The 18,044-nt window shown below is 39.8% G+C and overlaps 1 protein-coding gene across 2 annotated transcripts in view; it reads left to right on the top strand.

The window, feature by feature from the left end:
* The first annotated feature begins 8,297 nt into the window (after window positions 1–8,297).
* Tasor2 (transcription activation suppressor family member 2) overlaps window positions 8,298–18,044 on the top strand; it is a 46,756-nt gene continuing 37,009 nt past the window's right edge. For both annotated transcript variants that reach the window (XM_057786899.1, XM_057786900.1), the window contains exon 1: window positions 8,298–8,533. The gene's annotated coding sequence lies outside the window, so the exon portion shown is untranslated. The remainder of the gene's footprint in view (window positions 8,534–18,044) is intronic.

The following is an 18,044-nucleotide window of genomic DNA, read 5'->3' as shown; positions in this document are numbered from 1 at the left end:
TTTCTAGCTTCATCCATTTGCCTGCAAAATTCAAGCTGTCTTTTTTTTTTTTCTGTGTAGTACTCCATTGTGTAAATGGACCACATTTTCCTTATCCATTCTTTGGTCGCGGGACATTTAGGTTGTTTCCAGGCCCTGGCTATGACAAACAAAGCTGCTATGAACATAGTTGAGCACATGTCCTTGTGGCATGATTGAGCATCCTTTGGATATATACCCAAAAGTGGTATTACTTGGTCTTGAAGAAGGTTGTTTCCTAATTTTCTGAGATCGCCACACTGACATCCAAAGGGGCTGTACCAGCTTGCATTCCCACCAGCAAGGCAGAAGTGTTCCCTTTTCCCCACAACCTTTCCAGCATAAGTTGTCATCAGTGTGTTTGATTTGGGCTATTCTTACAGGTGTAAGATGGAATCTCAGAGTTGTTTTGATTTGCATTTCTCTGGTGATTAAGGACATTGAACCTTTCCTTAAGTGTCTTTCAGCCATTTTAGATTCCTTTGTTGAGAGTTCTCTGTTTAGGTCTGTACTCCTTTTCTTTTTTATTGGATTATGTGATCTTTTGGTGTCCAATTTCTTGAGTTCTTTGTATATTTTGGAGATCAGACCTCTGTCTGATGTGGGGTTAGTGAAGATCTTTTCCCATTCTGTAGGCTGCTGTTTTGTCTTGTTGACCATATCCTTTGCTTTACAGAAGCTTTTCAGTTTTAGGAGGTCCCATTTATTAATTGTTTCTCTCAGTGTCTGTGCTGCTAGGGTTATATTTAGGAAGTGGTTCCCTGTGCCAATGCATTCAAGTGTACTTCCCACTTTCTCTTCTATAAGGTTCAGTGTGACTGGCTTTATGTTGAGGTCTTTGATCCATTTGGACTTGAGTTTTGTGGATGGTGATAGATATGGGTCTATTTTCATTCTTCTATATGTTGATATCCAGTTATGCCAGCACCACTTGTTAAATATGCCTTCTCTGTTCCATTTGATGATTTTTGCCACTTTATTAAAGATCAGGTATTCGAAAATGTGTTGATATCCGGGTCTTCTATTCAGTTCCCTTGGTCCTCCTGTCTGTTCTTATGCCAATACCGTGTGTAAACTTTTAAATTACTAACTTAAACCTACTTCAGATAGGTTTGTTCACATTTTCTATTGCTTTTTAAATTATTTTAAATTACATTTATCTATTTGCCATAAGCATGTGTGTAGACATCAGAGGGCAGCTTGTAAGAGTCAATTCTCACCTTCCATAATATGGGTTCTGAGGTGTGAACTCGGGTTGTTAGATTTAGAGGCAAGTGCCTTAGCTCACTGAATCATCTTGCTAGCCTAGATTTCTATTCCCTCTTGGCTCAGTTTTATCAATCTGTTCCTTTCCCAAAATGTGTCTATACAGTTTACCTAATTTGTTGCCTTGAGTTGTTCATAGTAGTTGCTTAGAATATTTTTTTATTCCTGTGTTTTCATCGCTGTTCTTCTGTTGTGAAGAAACACTATGACCAAGGCAATTTTTTGTTATTTTTTTGTTTTGTTTTGTTTTGTTTTGTTTTGTTTTTGGTTTGGTTTGTTTTTTTGAGACAGGGTTTCTTTGTAGACTGTCCTGGAACTCACTTTGTAGACCAGACTGGCCTAGAACTCAGAGAGATCCACCTGCCTCTGCCTTTCAAGTGCTAGGATTAAAGGCATGCACCACCACCACCCAGGTCCAAGGCAATTCTTACAAGAGAAACTATTTAGTTGGAGGCTTGCTTATAGTTTCAGAGGTTTAGTCCATTATCATTATGGCAGAAAGCATGGTGGCATAGAGGTAGGTGCTGGAGCAGTAGCTGAGATCTACATCAAAATCATTAGGCATAGAGAAAGAGGGTTTGTTGAAACCCAAAACCCATCCCAAGTGACATACTTCCTCCAAAAAGGCCAAACCCCCTTATCTTTCTAATTCTACCAAAGAATTCCACTCCCTAGTAACTAAGCACTCAAATATATGAACCTCTGGGGGCATTATTATTCAAACCACCACATTCTACTTCCTGGCCTCAATAGGCTGCAAGCCTTATCAAAATGCAAAAATATATTCAGTCTGATGTCAAAAGTTCCCACGGCTACCACAATCTCAACTGTTTAAAAGTTCAAAGTCTCTTCTGAAACTCATGGCAATTGGTTAACTGTAACCCCCTGTAAAATCTAAACCAAAAAGCAGATCACAAACTTCCAACATACCGTGACACAGAATATACGCTACTATTCAAAAATGAAGGTGAGGAAATATAGTGAGGAAATACTAGACCAAAGCAAATCTAAAACTCAGCAGGGTAAACTCCAAATGCTATATTTCCATGTCTAATGTCAAAGGGCATTTCAGATCTCCAACCCCTTTCAGCTTTGTTGACTGCAACATATTTCTCTCTCTTATGCCAGTTCCATACCCTGTCTGCAATTTTTCTTGACAGGTGTCTCATGACTCTGGCATCTCCACCATCTTGGGGTCTCCAACATAATCCAGAATTCACCTTGACAGTTTTATACGATAGCCTCTCTAAGCCTCCTTGCAGGGACTTCCCTGACCTGCCTGGTCTGGCCTGAGCAGCTTTCCTTAGCTACAAAGGGAAACTCCACAATCGATTTCTTGTGTCCTTGACTATAAAGTCAGAACCACTTAACTGCTCCCCCACTCCAGCCTCTCCCGGAAGCTGCCAAGTTCTACTGCTTGCCAGAGCTGGAACTTGGACCCCTCCTTCAGTCACATTTGCATGAGCGTTCTGTTTTTAATGACGCCCTTCACTGCTTAAGCTTTCCTTCAATTACTTTCACAAGTTGGAGGATTAGCTGGGTGGGGTCTTGTCCTGAGGTCGACACTCCTTTTAGTCCCTCTAAAAGCAGGCTTTTCTTTAAACGTTCTCTCTTTGATCACGGGACTTGACTCACTAAGCACCGCCAAGTACTCTTTTTCTCCTCCAACTGCACACTTTTCACTTTCCTTTTCATCATAGATCTGCATAAGAGTGATTACTGATAACCCCTTGACTAAGTCAATACTCCACTGCTTTTCATTATGAGAAAAAACGAGCAACCCATTCCCAAGCTGGAAGGACCTAGTTTGTCTACCTGTCTACTTTACCAATAATGTGATAATCACACACCAGCCATCTTTTTGCACCGAGCTATTTTTTTTTTTGTGGTTATGCTTTATTTTATTTTAGGCACTTCTTGAGATTATGCCATGTATAATAATAGGAGGCCTTATTTTTTTTTTTTTAGCTTCATGTGTATGTTTTGTCTGCACATATGGCGGTGCATCACTTGCATGCCTGGTGCCCTTGGAAACCAGAAGAGAATGTCAGATCTCTTGGAATTGGGATTACAGAAGATTGTGATTTACCATGAAGATGCTTGAAATAGAACCTGAGTCCTCCAGACCTCCCAGGAGGCCTTCTTTTTAAAAACTGTTTCTTTTATATTTGGAGATTAATATGATTAGATAATTCTTCCCTTTCCTCTTTCCAAACCCTTGGTGTTGTGTAATTGTCTCCATCAGTTGCAAAGAGAAGTTTCCCTGATGTGGTATGAGGACTACAATTATCTGTGAGTTTAAGAATAAATGTTTAGCATATAATTAGAGAGTGGACTGGTAAAGTGGTGGTTATAGTTCTCCAAGATCCATAACATCACCAGCCCTGAGTAACTGGCCTAGGTTCCAGTACCAAGGCATGATTGCTCTCTTATTGAGTAGGTCTTAAATTCGATTAGAGAGATGTTAGCTGTAATGGTAAAAATAAAACGGTGCCATTCCCCGAGGGGTGGCAGCAGGAAGCAAGCAGTGAGCAGCAAGCCACAAGGTGAGAGACCTCAGGGGGTCAGCAGGTCCCAGGAGGAGCAAGGAGTGGGTAAGAGACAGAGAGGATAGGCACACCATACAGAGAAAGTGGGTATTTATTTAGTGGGTTATAGAAGGGAAGGGAAAAGGGGAGGGAGAAGGGAGACAAGGAGAGAGAGACAGAGAGAGACAGAGACACAGAAAAGAGAGAGAGTACACAGGTTGGAAGCAGAGGGACAGAGGAGGGAGTGGGGAGGGGTTTGTCTCCTAAAGGGACAGGAAAGACCAGTACATTAGCTACTATCAAGGTATGTGTGCCACTATTGTACTCTAAAGATTATGGTGCCATGTGGTTCATTGTTGTGGTTCATTGGTGTCAGAGCTATGTAGGACTGTTGGTTGACTCTCTCATTTGGAAGTTTACATGGTGCTTTCTGGTAGCATGAAAGCTAGTCTTCAGCTAGCTTTCAGGTCAGTTCCAGTTCACGGGTTTTTGCGTCCTGTGTCTGAAGTGCATGGTGTCTTCAGTAATAGGGACTTACTTTCCACCCCCAGGAGTTCTTCTTAAACTAAGAAGTCATTCTCAGTTTCTAATTTCCCCTTTTATGAATTGTTTACCTATTGTATAAAATAATGGGTATATGTGGTTTGAGTAAGAATGGCTCCCATAAGGTCATATATTTGAATGCTTAGTCACTAGGGAGTGGCATTATTTGAAAGGATTAAAAGGAATAGGAGGTGTGACATTATTGGAGAAAGTACGTCTTTAGGGGTAGGTTTTGAGGTTTCAACAAGCCCACACTCACTCTGCCTAATGATTATGATGTGATGTAGCTCTCAACTACTGCTCTAGAACACGCCTGCATGCCACCATGCTCCCTGCCATAATGATAATGAATTAAACCTCTGAAACTCTAAGGAAGTCCCAACTAAATGATTTCTCTTATAAGAGTTGCCTTGGTCATGGTGTCTCTTCACAGCAATAAAACAGTGACTAAGACAAGGATTAAGATGTGTGTGTGTTTATGCATATATATTCCTTGTACTTTGCACAAGTTCACATCTGAGATTGATGCTATTATTCAAATGAGAAAGTAAAATTAACAGCTAACTTAAGAGTAAATTTGGAACAAGAAGATTTCAAATAACAAATGATTATTGGACCAATTTTACAGGGCTTTTCCCCCAAAGCAGTAGAATGAATAAACTCAGTATGCTGTGGCTCTTTGAACACATTGTTCTTTGTCTTCTCCCAACACTTGTTCTTTCTTCTTTCTCCTTTAATGGAACATCCTTTGTCAGTATTTAACTACTTAGATTGTGTTTAAGTAAAATTTTGTACAAGGTATCGTGGGGATGGAAAAGAAAAGGAAACTATGATCGTCAAACTAAGTCTCCTCTACTTTCTTCCTCTGCTCCACACTTTCAACACAGTATTCTGTGTGACCATTAGATTATTTCCAAAGCACAGTTCTCATCAGACCCCATCATACCTCTGACACACTAGAAACCTGGCAATGGGTTATTTCTTGACGTGGCTGGTTTAAGACAAACCATTAAGGTGTAGTCTGTGTAGTTTTTGATAGGTTCTCTTGTGGTTCATCCTGGATTCAAATTTGATATGCAGCTGGGGATGACTTTGAATTCCTGATCTTCTTACTCCCACCTTCTGAGATTATACACCTGCACTACCATACCCAATTTGTGCATTTCTGGGGATCAAACCCTGGTGTAGGAAGTCCTTCTGTCTATGTGTTGCTTTCATTGGTTGAATAAAGAAACTGCCTTGGCCTTTAGATAAGGCAGAACTTAGGTAGGTGGAATAGACAGAACAGAATGCTAGGAAGAAGGGCAGTGTGGCAGATGCCATGAAGCTCCTGCCTGAGACTGATGCTGGTTAGAATCTTTCCCAGTAAGCCACAACCTTGTGGTGTTACACAGATTGGTAGAAATGGGTTAGATCAGGATGTGAGAAGGAAATTGAAGAAGACACCAGAAAGTGGAAAGACCTCCCATGCTCTTGGGTAGGCAGAATTAACATAGTAAAAAATGGCAGTCTTACCAAAAGCAATCTACAGATTCAACACAATGCCCAGCAAAATTCTTCAAAGACCTCAAAAGAACAGTACTCAACTTCATTGGGAAAAGCAAAAAACCCAGCCAAAACAATCCTGTGCAATAAAAGAACTTCTGGAGGCACCACAATCCCTGACTTCAAACTCTACTACAGAGCTACAGTACTAAAAACAGCCCGGTATTGGCATAAGAACAGACAGGAGGACCAATGGAATCAAATAGAAGACCTGGATATCAATCCACACATCTTCGAACACCTGATCTTTGATAAAGTGGCAAAAAATATCAAATGGAAAAAAGAAAGCATATTAAGAAGTGGTGCTGGCATAACTGGATATCAACATGTAGAAGAATGAAAATAGACCCATATCTATCACCATCCACAAAACTCAAGTCCAAATGGATCAAAGACCTCAACATAAAGCCAGTCACACTGAACCTTATAGAAGAGAAAGTGGGAAGTACACTTGAACGCATTGGCACAGGAGACCACTTCCTAAATATAACCCCAACAGCACAGACACTGAGAGAAACAATTAATAAATGGGACCTCCTAAAACTGAAAAGCTTCTGTAAAGCAAAGGATATGGTCAACAAGACAAAACAGCAGCCTACAGAATGGGAAAAGATCTTCACTAAGCCCACATCAGACAAAGGTCTGATCTCCAAAATATACAAAGAACTCAAGAAATTGGACACCAAAAGATCACATAATCCAATTTAAAAAAAGGAGTACAGACCTAAACAGAGAACTCTTAACAGAGGAATCTAAAATGGCTGAAAGACACTTAAGGAAATGTTCAACATCTTTAGTCATCAGAGAAATGCAAATCAAAACAACTCTGAGATTCCATCTTACACCTGTAAGAATAGCCCAAATCAAACACACTGATGACAACTTATGCTGGAGAGGTTGTGGGGAAAAGGGAACACTTCTGCCTTGCTGGTGGGAATGCAAGCTGGTACAGCCCCTTTGTGTGTTTTTTTGGGTTTTTTTGTTTGTTTGTTTGTTTGTTTTGTTTTTTCGAGACAAGGTTTCTCTGTGGCTTTGGAGCCTGTCCTGGAACTAGCTCTGTAGACCAGGCTGGTCTCGAACTCACAGAGATCCACCTGCCTCTGCCTCCCGAGTGCTGGGATTAAAGGCGTGCGCCACCATCGCCCAGCATGGTACAGCCCCTTTGGATGTCAGCGTGGCAATTTCTCAGAAAATTAGGAAACCACCTTCCTCAAGAACCAGCAATACCACTTTTGGGTATATATCCAAAGGATGCTCAATCGTGCCACAAGGACATGTGCTCAACTATGTTCATACCAGCTTTGTTTGTCATAGCCAGAACCTGGAAACCACCTAAATGCCCCTTGATCGAAGAACGGTTAAGAAAAATGTGGTCCATTTACACAATGAAATACTACACAGGAGAAAAAAATGACAGCTTGAATTTTGCAGGAAAATGGATGGAACTAGGAAACAATGATTTGAGTGAGGTAACCCAGTCCCAGAAAGACAATTATCACATGTATGCACTCATAGGTGATTTTTAAACATAAAGAAAGCTAGCCTATAAACCCTAATCCCAGAGAACTTAGACAACAACGCAGACACTAAGAGAGACTTACTATAGAAGTAGAAAGTATAAAAAGACAAGATCTCCTGAGTAAATTGGGAGCATGGAGACCTTGGAGGAGATTTGAAGGGGGAAGGGAAGGGGCAGGGAGGGAAGCCGAGAAAAATGTAGAGCTCAATAAATATCAATAAAAATATACCCCCCAAAAAAATGTAACAACCGGGCCAAGGAGATGGTTCAGAAAAAAAAAAAAAAATGAAAAGCTCTAAGTATAGCAAATTAAAAAAAAAAAAAAAAAAGGTAAAACTACATCCCATCCCAGTATCTCACCCATCAGCTGAAGGGGGTTGGTTTGGACAAGCAAGCATTTAAATAGAAGTCAGCTGGGGTATCTTGGCCTACGGTCTTAGAACAGAATTGGGTAATTTTCTACAGAATCCTCCATTAAGGAGATCAGATTATAATTAAACCTGAAGTGACCTCAGCAAGAAGACATGATGGAAGTCTGTGTACCATCTAGCCCTGTCTCAATAGCACCTGGTACACGAAGCACAGGAAGTTGCGCATAAGCGACCCACGAGACACTAGAGGCCCTGACTGAGGAACTTCACTCCCTGTGCACGATTCCATATCCGGCTGCCTACATCCGGTGAGAAGTAGCGGAACTGGGTTGGCCGTCCAATCCGAAGCAAACTGTATCCTCCCCGCGCCTGCGCAGAGAGGAAAAGCAAGCGCAACGTGGACGCCGCGGGCGGTTGCGCCTGCGCCTTGGCGCCCTCCTTGTGATTGGCTCCCGTCTGTTACGAGACCAGGGCGCTTCAGTTTTCACTTTCTGTCTGTCTAGCCCCCTCCCTATTTCCTAGGGCCACGAGGTTTCACTTCCGGTTGCGGGTGCCCGGGGCCAGAGACGGGACCCGTTCCCAGCGCCGGGGTTGAGGCGAGGCTGCTACCCGCCTGTGTGACCGAGCGACTGAGGCGCACGCGGCCCGCGTCTGAGGAGAGGTCGGGACGGGCAGGGAAAGCATGGGAAGGACGCTGAGCGGTGAGCTCGACTCCTCAGGGAAGGCGGCCGCGTCGGGGACAGGTAACGTTCCCTTGAGTGTCGGGGCGTCTCGAGCGAGGATTTCCACAGACACCCGTCGGGAAGGCTGAGCGCGGCTCCCGCGCGCGCGTCGGGGGCACCCGCGGTGATTGAGGGCTGGCGGGCGGGGTGGGCGTCCCTCGGGGGCCGCCCGACAGATGGCTGGGTCGCCCCGGACGGGCAGCCACGGTCATTTGCTCCAGCTTGGAGAAGGCAGTCACGGTGCGAGCCCGTGGACGGCTTCGGAATCGGTCTCTGCACTTAGAGGGGCAGAACGACTCTTAAGAGCGTTTTGTTTGTGTCGCCTGTCACAGGTCAGCTCCATTCCCAAGGGATGTGGTCAGTCCTGCACTCGTTTTCCCTTGATTCGGGGCGGACTAGCCCATTCCCTGAGGTTTCTTAGGAAAACCCTCAGCTCAGGTTTGTGAAGGCTGTAGGCGGCGTGGCAACACGTGGCATTACTTACTTATTTATTACGTATAAACGGGCCTACCCATATGGCAGTCAGCGGGCGGCTGGAGTGACGGTGAAGGAATATTGCAGTGGGTAGGGTCCCGCAGTTGCTCAGAAGACAGTACCAACCAGCACTTGGTAGGAAAAGTGCCTTAGCTTCAGAATCGGAGATTGAAAGTTTTTGAGTTTCTCTTCATCGCGATTTAGCAATTCGAAATGCCTAACTTTAAGCAGCTTGAACCTGTATTCTCTCTGAAGGTCAAATTAGGATGGGAAAGTTAATGAAATTCTTTCTTAGACTTGTACAGTGACCCGAGGACTCACAGTGTTTCCCCCCTAAGACAGCAGAAAGAAGACGGGAGCGTGTATGTGGTAGTACAGAATCTGAGGTTGTTGGAAATCCTATCTTAGAGGTTTAGTACAGAGCACGTATACTTGGTACTGTAAGAGGGTGCTTTTCTATTGGAAAATTGTCTTGTAGTAAAGGAGAGTTCTATTGTCACTAGTATAAAAAAAAAACAATGAAAGATAGCCAAGTTTTTTCTCTGTAATTATTATTTTAAGGAAGATGATGTTTGAAGTGTGTTGCCAGTGTATTTTCTGACTTTCACATTCTTTTAAATTATTACATTCTTTTAAGTAAGAAAGATAAATTGGCAGGCATCTCTTCTAGCCCAAACATTTGTTTAGATAAATTGAAATTTGAAAATTGACAGAAAACTTGGCTGGTACTTGTTTCCCATAGCATATCTATTTAGTACAAGTGTCTTAGACATGTTTATTCTTTGTGTCTCATCGGTGGATTTTAAGATTTTTCTCGCAGCAGTACTGTAGAGCTGAGTTTTGTTTTGTTTTGTTTTGCACTACAGATATTATAAACAGGTTTGGGTGCTGCTGATGTTTCTGTAGACTCTTAGGAGAACGCTAGGCAGTCTGTTAAATGCCCTGGGATGATTGTATTTTTACATTTTCATTTCCTCTTAGGTATGGCTTTCATTACTCTAGGCAGCACTGGAAGGTAACAATGTTTTCTAAACATCTAAACCCATCTGGTAGTTGAAAAAGATCTTGTTTTAATTTTTAATTTTCCCTAGTGAGTAAGAAAGTCAAACATTTGGGGCAGTCTGTTAGCCCTTGTTTATGACCTTGGATCTGAATACTCTTTGACTTATTTATTTAGCAGCTACCATACTGTTTTACTTGTGGTAGCTTTATAATATAAATTGGTACTTTCTTTTAGGGAACCAAAAAAAAACTGTGGATTCTTTTTTTTTTCCCTTCTTTTCTTTTTTCCAGACAAATCATCTCAATTTCTATGCAAATTCTCACTGGAATACTTGTATTTGCAGTGAGTAGCTTATTCATTGCATTTATAAATTTATAGATTTGCTGGGCAGTGGTGGCGCATACCTTTAATCCCAGCACTTGGGAGGCAGAGGCAGGCGGATCTCTGTGAGTTCAAGGCCAGCCTGGTCTACGAGAGCTAGTTCCAGGACAGGCTCCAAAGCTACAGAGAAATCCTGTCTCAAAAAATAAATAAATTTATAGATTTAAGAAAAGACATTGTTTTGATTTTTTTTCCTTTCTAAAAGAACAGATTTTATTGTATTGAAAATGTATTTACAAAGAAAAAGTAAGCAGGGTATCTCTGCACCTTGCTTAGTAGAGCACTGCAGGTACAATAGAATGGCTTCTGTGCATCTATTCTAGAAGGAAAGTATCCCTTGAACTGTCATCATGCATAGTCTTTATTTCATTAACCAATAAATATTCACCTGTTTTGAACTTAAAGAGAATTATACTTTATACTTATATGTTCTGTTCCAAGATTATGTTACAGCAGTATCCATGCTCTTTCACACTTTTTTTAAACTGTAGCCCAGGCTAGCCTTGAACTTGATCTGTAGCAAAGGCTGGATTCAAACACTTGATTTTCTTGCTGCCTTCTCTTAAATGCTGGGATTATAGACACACTGCCATACTGGATTTGTGCTGTGCTAGGGATTGAGGTAGGTCTTTGTGTGTTCCAGACAAGCACGCTTCTATATTCCCAGCCAACTCCTTTACAATTCAAAAACTATTGCACACTTCAGGTGTATCTGTGATAGATGTTAAGCTGATTGCTTTCAAACATATTTATTGGTATCTTTAAAAAACAAATCAATTACATCTTGACATAAGTAGCATTTTAAGTGAAAAATAGCTATTTCCCTTCCAGAAAATATTAGTGACAAGAGTGGCACTGTAATATGTTTTTCCAAATAGCCTTCCTGCCACTTCTATTGTTTAAGTATTGCTTCTGCGCTTAATCTGTTGTAATAGATTGTTTTAGTTGAAGTATATGGCACAATAGTCTGGCATTGGCTAGCTAAGTATTTGGAAAAAGAGAGACATTTTAATAACATTTTCAAATGTGTTTTCTTTGGTATTCATCAGTTTTGATAAAAGTTTCTTAAAAGTTGCCTACAGTGTAAATTTGAAACCTTATTAATGAACTTATTAAAATCAGTTTATCTAGTTTGCACTTTGGCTTTCATTCTTTCATTAGTCGTTTGGCAAAATACTGGTCTTCCAAATGACGGCAAGTGTTACTGTGTGTGCCTGTAAGATCATCACCTCTTAGAGAGCCTTTGCTTATCATTCATTTTCTTCGAGATACAATTTATTGTAAGAATATGTTCTGTTCCTCACCATATCTCTGTCATTCTGTCATTGGACTGCTCCTCATCACTTGAGCCTGCAGTTTTGTTTGTGGCAGATGTGGTTAAAAGCTACCTTTTTTTTTTTGGTTTTTCGAGACAGAGTTTCTCTGTAGCTCTGGAACCTGTCCTGGAACTAGTTCATTTAGACCAGGCTGACGTCGAACTCACAGAGATCCACCTGCCTCTGCCTCCCGAGTGCTGGGATTAAAGGCGTGCGCCACCATCGCCCAGCTTTAAGATTTTTTTTTTTTTGGTTTTTCGAGACAGGGTTTCTCTGTGGTTTTGGAGCCTGTCCTGGAACTAGCTCTTGTAGACCAGGCTGGTCTCGAACTCACAGAGATCCGCCTGCCTCTGCCTCCCGAGTGCTGGGATTAAAGGCGTGTGCCACCACCGCCCGGCAAGATTTTTTTTAAATTAGTTTAGGGTGCCACATGTGGTAAATTAGATTTTTCTAGGATTTGTTTTAATATTTTTCATTGGTTATTACAGGTATCTTTTGAAATGTCTTACTATTTTACATCTCCTTTTTTAAATTTTAATTTTGACTATCTTTTCTTACTGTCCAACTTGCTTTGATTCATCTTACCTCTAAGCTTCTCATTTATATTACTCTTAACAATGAAAACTGTGCTTATTTTAAATTTCTCACTAAACTATTTTGATATAACTAGATGGGATAGACACTTGTATGTTTTATTTATTCATTTATTTTGGCGTGCTAAGAATTGAATCTAAAGTTTAGTATAAACTAAGCTACAATTGAGCAATATCCCCATCCCTTTACTTTTTTTTTTTTTAAGAAATATTTATTTATTTTCATTTTACATGCATTGGTGTTTTGCCTGCAGGTATGTCCGCGTGAGGGAACTGGATCAAGCTGGAACAAAGTTACAGACAGTTGTGAGCTGCCATGTGGGTACTGGGAAATGAACCCAGGTCCTCTGGAAGAACAGCCAGTGCTCTTAACCTCTAAGCCATTTCTCCAGTTCCCCCATCCCTTTACTTTTATATTTCAAGTAAATACTAATGGAAGGGCTCTAAATGTTGACATATGCGTAGTATGTGTGCCACCCTGGATTCAATTCCTAGTACCACTAATAAGTAAAAGAGTATCTGTTAGAATTTTCTTTTTTTCTTTCTTTGTTTTTCTGACATTATGTAGTTTAGGTTGCCCTTGTACCTATGATTTCCCTGCCAAATCTCCCAAGTTCTGGGATTACAGGTATGTTCCATCATGCCTGGCTGGGATTTTTTTTTTAAGACTTCATTTTTATTTTAAGTTTTACATGTGTCTTTGGGAGGGTACAGTCACTTGAGGGCAGGTATCTGTTAAGGCCAGAAGAGGGTGTTGGATCCTGGATCTGGAGCTACAGGATGCTAAGAACTTAATTTGGGGCCTCTTCAAGAGCAATATGTGCTCTTAACCACATAACCATCACCTCTGTTGCCTGGAAATTTTTAAAAGCAATTTTAAATATCTTTAAGGGCAGAGCATTACAATTTATTTGCATTTAGTGTAATTCTTTTTTTGTTTGTTTGCCTTGTCCTGTGTTTCTAGTCTTTTCATTTTTATATTGATTTAAGATCTACGTGTTTGGAAATTACATATTTTCCTAGAATTCTATGTTCTTGATTATTCAAAATTAAGTTTACAAGCCTCTTTATCTTAGAATTGCTAACTTCAGTCACCCTCCTCATGATTTATATACTATTTTTGTCATGTAATAGAACTCCTTTTAAAATTGTTATCACATAGCTGGCAGCCTGTTGAGAGTTGTTGGGATTTAGAAAGCCAGTACTTAATATTTCTCAAATGTCTTCTGTGCTCTCCACTCATGACTGTCTTTATCCATCTGGAGCTATCTTCCTTGTGATTAAAGTAGAGGCTTTTATTAAAAGTTTGGGTTTTTTTTTTATGATAAAACTTTTTTGGTTCGCTTTCTTTCTTGGAAAATGTTTTTGCTGAATGTAAACATTGTACTTTGATGATTGTCTTTTAGCATGTTGGTTTTAAATATTCCTTACATGTCCTCTGATAACCTCATTTCTGTCTTTGGCTTCCATTCTTGCTACCAATTCACCTGTTAAAATCTTTGGGTTCCACAAGGCAGGGAACCCTGACTGCTCTTCGGGCTGCTGAGGGAGGAGGAGTTGACTGGGAAAGGGGAGGGAAATGGGAGGCGGTGGCGGGAAGGAGGCAGAAATCTTTAATAAATAAATTTTAAAAAATTATTAAAAAAATCTTTGGGTTTCTTTTTCTCTGACTGCAATTATATAAGTTTGTAAACTGAAAGTTTTTTTTAATGCTTATTGGCTATTAAATGGCTCTTGAAATGTGAATTTTCATTTTTTTTAAATTCTGTCTTAATGTATTAGTATAAATCTTTTATTATTTGCATAGTGAATATTCTAGTCTTTTTCTTTTTGTCTTTTTTAATTGGTTTCTGTTTTAATTACTGTCTTTGTCATAAGAAATGTGCCTAGGGCATACTTTCTGTTTTTCCTTAATAAGATATAATAACATTTAATTGGAGAACTAAACCCCTTGCTAATAGTCAGTACACTGTTGCTTGATCAAATACGCCCTTTAATGTACAGCTGTTCTCTCGTTAGGAGAAGAGATATTTGACCCCAGCTCTTAAGGCCCAGCTCATTTGGTACAGTACCTGTTTCACCTCAGTGGAAATCTTCTACTTTGTGCTCAGAGCATTTGGGGTGAAATATATCTAGCAGTGAAAGCAATTTTAAAAATTACTTTATTTTTGCCTCTTTGTAAGATATAATGATGGAGAGAATCAAAGATGGATTTTAAAATGTAATTGTCACAGAAAAATTAATTCAGCTTTTTCTTTTAGATTTTCTTCTAAGAGAAAAGCTACTTAATATCTTTTTTGGAAGGTACACAGCATACCAGTAGTTTGGTGCAACCACTTCATTGAGAATTAATAGTTTAAATGCCATAGCACAAATTCATAAGCCCAATTTGATGAGTCAGAACATTGTCACTGAGATTATATGGATGTCATCATAAAGGACAGGGAGGGTGTGCCTCGGAGCATTTAGCATGTGGGATCCCCAGTATCACAAGAGAGAAATGCACATACCACATACATGTTAAAATAATTTTAATAATAACAAAATTATATGATCTCAAACAATTTATTTACTTTTGTACATCATGCCAAAACAAAAAATAATACTTTCAAAATTGTAAGTATCAGCCTGGTGATCAGTAACTTTGTATATCAAATTTTAAGAATATTAAAAACAGGCTTCAGAAATTGAATGTTGCACTTAGGAGACTGAGACAGATTGCTACAAGTTCAAGGCCGCTTTGGGCTACGGGATGAGAGGGACCTTGTATCAAAAATCATGGAGGAGGGGGCAAGGTAGCTCAATGGATGAAAGCACTTGCTGTCAAACCTGATGGTCAGAGTTTGACCTCAAATCCACTTGGTGGACAGAGAGAACCAACTCCTTCCAGTTGCCCTCTGACCTCCACACATATACATGTTAAAAAAATGAATTTACATTTATTTTAAAGTTGAATATTGAATCCAAATGTAAGCAATTTGCAGTCAGATGAAAACGTCATCATTTGTAGATATAACTTGTTTATTGTGCATGAGCTTGTTTTGAGCTGTGAATATACAGTGATCAGATTGTATATTGCTTTATAGATTATATAAATTATATTTTAAGATTTATAATTTTCATTTTAACATTTGTAATAAGCAAAATAGTTCCATTGTTAAAAGGCAAAATTGGCATGTCAGTGTGCACTCTATGTTGGCCAAGTGCTGTTACCACAGATAGCCAGATGTAGGGCTGAAGAAAGTGAATTTCGACTTCTACAAAATGAAGTGAGACTTAGTTATTTCCCTGAGATGACTATAATAAAAGCTAGATTCATTAGTGTTAAGCAGGTCATAATCTTCAATTAGAAGTTTAGACATAATTGAGTTTTGAATCTAAAACGATATTTTTCAGTGCCAAGAGATTGGTACGTTGGTAAGACTCCTTCCTATGCCATTGTAATGATAAAAGAATAGAGAACAAATGGATCTGAGCAAGCTTGACAACTGTGGAATGTTAGGGGTGAGCGAGACTGTAATGCTGTCAACACGCTGCAGTGGTGCCCTGAGTAGAAAGAAAGAAGAAAAGATTGACAGGCATGCTTATGAATTCAGGGCGATAAGTAGGTAATAGTTAAAAACATAACTGAAAGTTTTTATGCTTTGTTTTCTCATTTGGAAAAATAGTTAACTTTGTAGGATTACTGTGAGGATTAAATGACATTTAGAGTCCTTTACCAAGGAAAAAGAACTTGTACTTAATAATTTCTCAGTAAGAGGACAGGTACTATTTTTATGAATCAAAGAAATACTCAGCCTTTCAAGATGTTTCTGAAACAGCCTTGTAGTAATAAAAGTAGTTGGGGGTATTAGTTGAAGCCAAGACAGCATTTGGTGGCTTGTATAGGAGTAGTAGAGTAGATGAATCTAGATAACGGGGAAGTGGAGGAACATAGGCACCCCACAGCAGCAGGAACTCAAAAAGAGGCTGTTTAGTAGTGTTGATAAAGCAAAATATAACTGCGGATTGAAAAAGATCATTATGAACACTGGCTGATCGTTGATGATTGTGGTTTTTAAGGTGCTTCGCAGTATTTCCTGTGCAGTAGCATTCACCCATTTAAACTGTGTGGTCTATCTAGCATGTGTGTTCTCATGTATTCAGATTTGTGAAACCACCACTGTAATCAATCTGCGACTCTCTCGTCACCAACCCAGGCAACTAGTCTATTTCCCACCTTTTCAGATCTGTCTATTTTAGATATGTATGTAAATAGGACCATACAGTATACAGATTTGTTTTTATTTTTTTTATTTTTATTTTTTTATCTTATTTTTTTATTTATTTATTTTTTTTTTTTTTTGGTTTTTCAAGACAGGGTTTCTCTGTGGTTTTGGAGCCTGTCCTGGAACTAGCTCTTGTAGACCAGGCTGGTCTCGAACTCACAGAGATCCGCCTGCCTCTGCCTCCCGAGTGCTGGGATTAAAGGCGTGTGCCACCACCGCCCGGCTTTGTTTTTATTTTGTATATGAATGTTTTGCTTAAACATCTATCTGTATACAGTATACATGCCTGGTGCTGGAGGAGGCCAGAAGAGGGTTTCAGATCCCCTGGAACTAGAAGTAACACGCAGTTAATAGTCACCATTTGGGTGCTGGGAATTAAACCCAAGTCCTCTAGAAGAGTAGCCAGTGTTCTTAATCATTTGAGCCAGCCCCTGTTCTTTTACTTACTATAGTAGTTTTGTTAATTATTTGAGGATTTCATATAATGTGTTTTGATATTTACTTCTTGTAATTCTCAGATTCATCTCCCCCTTCCCTAACCCTTCTCAACTTCCTGTTCTTTTTTTCCCTAAGTAAACTACCTAGTCCCATTTGTGCTGCCCATATAACCATGAGTGTGGTGGACATATTGGGACTATACCCTTAAAGAGAACTCTCCCTCCCCCAGAAGTCATCAACTGTCAGTAACTCCTCAGCTACTAGTAGAGGCTTATGAGCCCCTCCCCCCCTTAGCACTTACTCATTCTATGCCGGTTCATCCTATGTTAAGACTTGACTTTTTTTTTCCTATTGCTAGAAATCAAAACTAAGGCCTTTCCCCTATTTGCCCACATTAGGCGAGCACTCTACTACTTAGTTATACTCCTAGCTTCAGGAAACCCGACTTTTAATCCTTCATCTAATCTATCACAGGAAATACTGTTGTATCTGCCTGTGATTCACTTTATTACATGTTCTCCCTTTGAGGACTTTCTGGGCACTGGCTTAATTTACAATTCATCAATTCTTTGCTTTGGAAACTCATCTTGTTTTGTCTTTTGAGACAGGATTTCTTTGTGTAACAGCTCTAGCTGTCCTGGAACTAGCTTTGTAGACCAAGCTGTCCTGGACCTCACAGAGATCCACCTGCCTCTGCCTCCCAAGTGCTGGAATTAAGGGTATGCACCACCAGTGTCCAGAGGAAATTTATCTTTTGATAATTTAGGTTTTATTTGTCATATTTCCTATTACAACTACTACATAGCCGTTCAGTGAAGTTTCATTAAAGGTAATTGGTGTGATCAGGTATTCCTTTGATACTATGATGGAAACTTTTGAAAGATACCCAAGTACAGCTATTTTTTCAAGTTTTAAAGTGCTTATGGGTGATTAAAGCCATCATTGACTATAAGATGATTATTTTTCTTTTGTTTTTTTTTTTTTTGCTTTTTTGAGACAGGGTTTCTCTGTGGTTTTTTGGAGCCTTTCCTGGAACTAGCTCTTGTAGACCAGGCTGGT

Source organism: Chionomys nivalis, chromosome 13, assembly GCF_950005125.1.
Source record: "Chionomys nivalis chromosome 13, mChiNiv1.1, whole genome shotgun sequence".
In the NCBI taxonomy this organism is placed as follows: domain Eukaryota; kingdom Metazoa; phylum Chordata; class Mammalia; order Rodentia; family Cricetidae; genus Chionomys; species Chionomys nivalis.
Note: the sequence above shows the minus strand (reverse complement) of the source record. Positions and strands in the feature narration are given on the sequence as shown.